A 7565-nucleotide genomic window follows, 5' to 3' on the forward strand; every position below is an offset into this window, starting at 1 on the left:
GAGCTAGAACATACAACGGTGAGCCTGAGGGACATCCTATGGAAATAACCTGAGGAGAGTGGCTGGTCAGTCCTGGGAACATCAGGGAGGCCAGTGTGGTGATCCATGGAGAGCCTTTAGGGATGGAATTCAGCAAAAAAAGGGAGGCTAGTTAATAGAGGGCCTTGTAAGCCATTGTACTTATTGGCTTTTGATCTCAGTTTGATAGTGGAGCCACTGCAGGTTTCGGCACTGCAAAGCAGTACCATTATTTGACTTACCAGTTAAAACACTTATTTTGTATATATACATATTTTTTAAAGAATGCTTATAGGTTTGACTAATGAATAGGATGTACATTACTTGAGACGAGGAGGTCTCCAGTTCAACAAGACTGTGAGGCTGGTTAAGAGAGCAGTTAAATTTAATATAACTGTTAGACATGTGAATAGAGATGCTGAGTAGACAACTGTGTCCTCTGGAGTTCAGAAGGAAAGTCTAAACTGAAAATATAAAATTAAGTGTCATCAGCATTAATACAGATGGTATTTAAAGCCATGAGACTGAAAACGTTCATTCAGAGTGTGTGTGTGGATAGAGTAAAGAGAAGGGGTCCTCGAACTTAATGCATTCCGACATTAAGACTACAGGGAAGAGAAAATCCATCAAAGAAACTGAGAAGGAACAGCCAGTGACTTAAACGGAAAACTAGGAGAAATAATGCCTTAGAGGCCAAGTGAATAAAGTATTACCAGAAGAGGGGAATGACCCGTTGGGTCAAAATGCTACTGATAGATCTCTGTGACTTTGGATTAGGCAAAGATTTCTTAGGTATGATACCGAAAGCATAAGAAACACAAGAAAAAAATACATAAACTGGACTTTGCTAAAAATGAATATTTTGTGCTTCAAAGGAGTTGACACTATTAAAGAAGTGAACAGAATGGGAGAAAAGATTTGCAGATCATATATTTGATAAGAACTTATTATGCAAGATATAACAACACCTTTTGCAACTTAACAATAAAAACACAAACTGATTTTTTTTAATGGAAAAAGGATCTGGATAGGTATTTCTCCAAAGAAGGTAAACAAATGGCCAATAAGTACATAAAAAGATGCTCCATAACATTAGTCATTAGGAGGATGCAAATTAAAACCACAGTGAGATATCATTTCACATCCTATAAAATATCTAAAATTAAGAAAAATACAATAACAGTTCTTTGCAATGTTGTTGAGAAAACAATGCTGTGGGAATGTAAATCTTGAAGACACTTTGGAACAAAGCCTGGCAGTTCCTTACAACATTAAACATAATTACCATATGACCCAGAAATTCTACCTAGGTATATGCCCAAGAGAAATCAAAACATATGAAAACACAAAAACTTGTGCACAAATATTTGTAAGACCAAAAATGCTTACAATGTGCCAAAGATTCTTGGCAGTTGTTCACGCATATGTATTTATCGAGTTCTTACAAGAACTTTACGACATAGCAGCTGGGATATATGCTCTTTTTATTAATGACAAAAGAGAAGGAAAAGAAGTTTAATAATTTTCTTGGCATCTCACAGCTTGCAAGCTGCCAAGCTGTTACTTGAACTCAGACCATCCCTGCCCAGTGTCCCTGCTCGATCACCTCACCACATCATCTTGGGTCTTCTCATTCCTAACCCTGCACTAACATATGCCAAATATTTGAACCAACCACTGAAGGAGTTCAGTTTCTTGTGTGGAGTCTGCCCCATCTCAGATGGCCAAGAGAAGGGTCCCTGAAGGTGGGAAGAGGCATGGACACTGTCTTGTATCTGTGTTCTTTCACCTATCATAACATTTTCAAGGCCTATTGAGCCACTTTAAGAAACAGCTTAGCTATTCCTCCAAATGTTAAATATAGAGCTTCCTTATGACCTAGCACTCCCACACCTAGTTATATACCCAAAGGAAATGAAAAGAGGTCCAGATCAAAACCTGTACATGAATGTTCATAGTACCATCATTCATATTCATAATAGCCAAAAATGGAAGCAATCCAAATGTCCATCAACTGAGGAATAAATAAATAAAATGTAGTATATCCATACAGTGGAATACTTTTCAACCATAAAAAGGAATGAAGTACTGATACATGCTACGACATCTATATACCTCAAAACAATATAATTAAAAAAAAAACAAGCATAAAATACCTCACATGGTATAATCCCATATATATGAAATGTCCAGAAATTCAGATCTAAAGCAAAGAATATATATCAGTGATCAAAGAACATAGGCTGGGAGTAGAACAGGGAGCCAAGTACAAATGAGCACTAGGTTTCTTCTTGAGTGAAAGCATTCTCATGAATTTCAATTTACTAAAACTCACTGAATTGTACAACATTAAACCAGTGGATTTTATGGTATGAAAATGATACTTCTAATTTTTTTTAGAGATACAGAGAAACGGGGATGCTATATTTAGCCACACTACCTGCAGTGCAGGAGGATGGCCTTAAGTCAATTATAATATGAGCTGCATCTTTCTGAGTAATGCTTGACAATACCTGTGGTGATCTAGGGAACAGGGTGGGGATAAAGCATAAAGCTGCTCTGCTTTGAGTCCTGGTAGAAAAATTAACAATATCAATGAGTGAATGAATGTATTGGGGTACAACCTTTTTTTTCCTTTGCCTCGGGCTACGATATGATTCTACTGAAGACTGGCTGATCCCAATTTTTATATTTACCTCAAGACTGTATATGTGTTTCCCTCTGAAACGGCGTTGAGATTTCTCCTGGGAAACAACCCTGAATCCGTAAAAACTAAATAAGTAAATAAATAAAATACAGAATGCTTAAAAACCCTCAGTGAATGGATAATCTTGCAAATTAATTCTTGTTAAAATATTATATGAGACAGTAAAGCGTCAAGTACATGGTAACACTTCAGAAAAAAATAAAGTTTCCATACTTACTATTTAGAAAAACGTCGAGGAGAAACCACGGCAAAGCACCCGCCTCAGGGGTCAGGGCCACGTACAGGAAACTTCTTCCTTCCGCTGACATGGCCCCAAATTTTCTGAATCTGATGGGGCACCTCTTTTGTCCTAAGAAAACGAAGTTTTTTTCCTCACTGTGGAATGGGCATCGACTTCGCGGGCGGACCGAGCGTGCGCGCCACACAAGCCGGAAATGGCGGGGTTTCACGCTCCCTGCTGGCTACAAGGGCACAGAGCAGGAAGTGCAAACCTAGTTATTTAGTACTGGCTCTGCCCCCTGTTAGTGAATCGCTGAAATTCACTCAGATTCAACGCCGTGATTCGAGAATTTCAAACAGAAATGACTTTGTTCTGTGATTATATGGGAATTTATAGAGATGGTAGGAAGCTAAGTTCAAAGTCAATATACAAAATTCAGTTGATTTTCTATATACCAGTAAAATAATTGAAATATGAAAGAAACAATATCACTTACAGTACACCAAAAGAGGAAAAACTCCTCAAGTATAAATACAACAACATATTTACAGATGTCTGTTGGAAAAAATATGAAACACTCTTGAAAGTGATGAAAGGAAAATAAATCAGTTCAGTTATATTCCTTGTTTATGATCAAAAGACATTATTATTAGTATGTTCAATTCCCAAATTGACCTAAAGAACCAGTACTATCGCAATAAAAATCTCAGCAAGTTATTTTGTACATACTGGCAAATGCATTTTATACTTTTGAGTAGTCTAGATAATACTGATGAAGAACAAGTTGATGAACTCACACTTCCCAATTTCAAGATTTATTTCAAAGCTACAGTAATCAAGAGACCATGATATTTTAAAAACAAACAGACACAGATAAATGGAACAGAATAGAGTTCATAGATGGACTTACTCAACTACAGACAATTTGACATTGGTCTTAAGAATAAAGGAACTTCAAGACACAAAAAATAATCTTGTAGTCTTTTGTCTTTTACTCTTTAGTCATCATCAGCAAATGGTGATGGTGCGAACGGACTACCATACAGAAATAAATGAACAGAGACACAAGCTTTACACCTTAAAAATAAATTAACTCAAAATTATTTGTCGATTTAAATATGTAAATGACCCAGGAATTTTCAAAATTAAATGAAATCAACAAAAAATATAAACTAAAGTCTGTGTGTGACAGGTAAATAAGCACTGAGTAAATGATTATAGTGATCATTATTCTTATTGATTTTCTTAATAAAACTCAATAATTATAATATTATATTTATTAGAAGAAGATATTAGTGACTATAGAAAGACATTTACCAGGTCTACCAAAAAAGATTGGTATAAATGTTTTTCTAATTTTTTAAACTTTATTGAGGTACCATTGACAACAAAATTGTAAGATTTTTAAAGTGTACATCATAATGACTTGGAATATGTACACATTGTGAAAGGATTACTGTCATCTAATTAACACATTCATCACCCCACTATATCTGTATCTATATCTATCTATATCTATAGATATAGCTATATCTATATCTGTCATCTATATCTATATATCTACCTATCTAATTTACATATATATGTATGTATGTGTATATATACATGTGTGTATATATATAGTTTGGTGAGACCATTTAAATTCTACTCTCTTAGCAAATTTCCATTATACAATACAGTATTAACACCTATAGTTGCTATGTTATACATTAGAGCCTCAGACATTATTCATCTTATAGTGAAAGTTTGTACCCTTTTACCATCTTCTCCCTATTTCCCCCACCCTCCAGCCCCTGATATTTTCTTAAAAGTTCTCATGACAAAAAAGAAAATATTATAACTATGTGTGCCGATGGACGTTAACTAAACTTACGGTGGTTATCATTTTGCAAACTATTTGTATGTCAAAATATTATGTTGTGCTCTTTAAAATTATACAATGTTATGTGTCAATTATACCTCTTTAAAAAATAGCATCAGCATCTTCATCTTACTTGCACAGGTAACTACAACCAAACAGATATTTTTAAGACATCTTTTTTTAATGTAACAGCTTTACTGAGATATAATTCACAGAACATAAAATTCACCTTGTTAAAATATACAATTCAGTGGTTTTAGTAAATTCAGAGTTGTGCAACTGTTACCACTATCCAATTTTAGAACATTTTTATCATGCTAAAAGACACCTGTAGCCATTAGCAGCCACACTCTCTATTACTTCCTCCTCCCCAGCCACTCACAAACACTAACGTATTATCGCCATGGGTTTGTCTACTCTGAACATTTTACACAAATAGAATCATAAAATGTGTCATCTTTTGTGATTAGCTTCTTTCACTCAGAGTCATGTGTTTTCCCCCCCAAGTTTTATTCAAGTATAATAGACAGTTAGTTGCTCATATTTACATTGTACAATTCAATGAGTTTTTATAGTTGGCATATAATAATTTATTGTTTTCAGTTGTACAGCATAGTGATTAGAGATCTATATAATTCACAAAGTGATCACCCCGCTAAATCTAATACCCCTCTTCCCCCTTCTACGTTTTCCAGGTGATTTATTATTTCTCTCCCTAGTTGGTCTTCTGTTCATCTAGACCCCAGGTGAGTCTGCTTGCTGTTTTCTCAGTGTTTCCATCACAACTTTGATGTGGTCGCAAGAGGGAGTGAACAAAGCTTCTATCGTATATGCCATTTTGCCCAATCCCTCAAAAGACATCTTTTTAATTAATTGTGGGCCAAAATTAATTTGAAATTTCATAGGAATAAGTGTGAAACTTTCCATGTAAGTTTATAAACTAATGTGGACATATAAAAGAGGAAAAACTGTCTTAAGAGTAGTAAAAAAGAGGTGGGGATTTGGGACAGCTAAGTATAAGATAAGGAGTCCAAAAATGTAGCAAGTCACTTTATACTTTTATCCATTGATTAATTTAATTAATTTTATTTAATTACTTTTACTTTGACTAATTTACAATTTATATTTCTCCCATAGCTTTTCTTCTTTAAATATTTTACTGATTTATCTCCTAATGGATGTTGGTGATAATTTAAAGGGCATTTTATTAGATTTACATAACCCAAAAACTATTTATGGAAATGTTATTAATATTTTTCTTTTTTTATATTTTAAATCAACCAGAATGTATTCAATATATATAAATATTTTTATTTCCTAGATAAGATCTATTTCTGAGACAGTTATTCATTTAAGAAATTTTAATTAGTACCTCTGTGTACTAGGTACTATTCTGGTTGCTGGTGTTACAACAGTGTTTGAAGACAAAGTTCCTGTACTTGAAGAGTCTACATTCTAGAGGGAAATAGTAGACAATAATTAAAGAAGCAAAATGCATTGCATGTGTATCAGGTGGTGATACATGCTATGGTGAAAAATACAATGGGTAAAGAGAGAATATACCAGGAGAATGAGATTAGTGTAGTTTTATAAATGGGTTTTGAGATATGCGGGGAGTCTCTGAATATCTGCGACAAAGATTGGAAGTGAGTGGTAAAGTTGGTATAGAATTAAAAACAATGGATTTATAACTGGGATTTTATTTTAAGCCATGAGAGGAATAGAATGGTATGGAAGTGGCAATGGGTTATGTGAGTATCATAAGATCCAGGAGTGAGGAAGAGCAAACAGCCATTGCTTGAGAAGGATCCAACGAAAGCAGCATTCTCAGAGGAGAAGCCGAGTCACAATAGGTCAGGTTTTATTTTTCTGGAAATTTACATAGGTAGAATCACACAATTTGCAGTCTTTTTTTGCATTTCTTTCACTCAGGATAATTATTTTGCAATCAATCCATGTTGTTGTGTGTACCTACAGTTCATTCATTTCTGTGGCTGAATAGTATTTCATTCTATGAATATATCAAAATTCATTAATCCATACCTCATTGGTGTACATTTGGGTTGTTTCTAGTTTTCTACCATTATGAATAAAGCTGTCACGAACATAATTCTTTGCATCACATATGTTTTCATGCTTATTGAATAAATATGTATGTTTAGAATAGATCAATCATATGGTAGGTGTATGTTTGACTTTTTACGAATCTACCAAACTGTTTCCCAAAGTAATTGTGACATTTCCAGTCTGACCTGCAATATAGTGGAGTTTCAGTGATCTGCATCCTCACAAACGCTTGGTTTCATTAGTGTTTTCAATTTTAGAGCTTCAAATAGGTACATGGTAGTATCTCATTGCGATGTTGCATCTCCCTAATCACTAATGACTAATCATCTTTTCATGTGCTTATTTGCAATCTCTATTTTTTTTTTTGATGAAATGTCTGTTCAAATATTTTTTGCCCAATTTTGTTGAGTAGTCTGATTCCTTCTTACTGACTTTTGAGAATTCTTTATATATTCCTTATGGAAGTCCTTTATCAGATATGTGATTAACAAACATCTTCTCACACTGTGCTTTGTCTTTTCATTCTCTTTACAATGTTTTTCTAATTTAAATGAAGTCCAATTTATATTTTTGTCATTTACTTATTGGTTTTTGGTGTCTAAGAAATAGTTTCAAAATAAAAAAAAATATTTCATCTTACATTTTATTTTTTTAAATTAATTAGTTAAATTTTTATAGTGGCATTGGTTAAT

The sequence above is a fragment of the Pteropus alecto genome, unplaced genomic scaffold (genome assembly GCF_000325575.1).
Source record: "Pteropus alecto unplaced genomic scaffold, ASM32557v1 scaffold309, whole genome shotgun sequence".
Classification (NCBI taxonomy): Eukaryota; Metazoa; Chordata; class Mammalia; order Chiroptera; family Pteropodidae; genus Pteropus; species Pteropus alecto.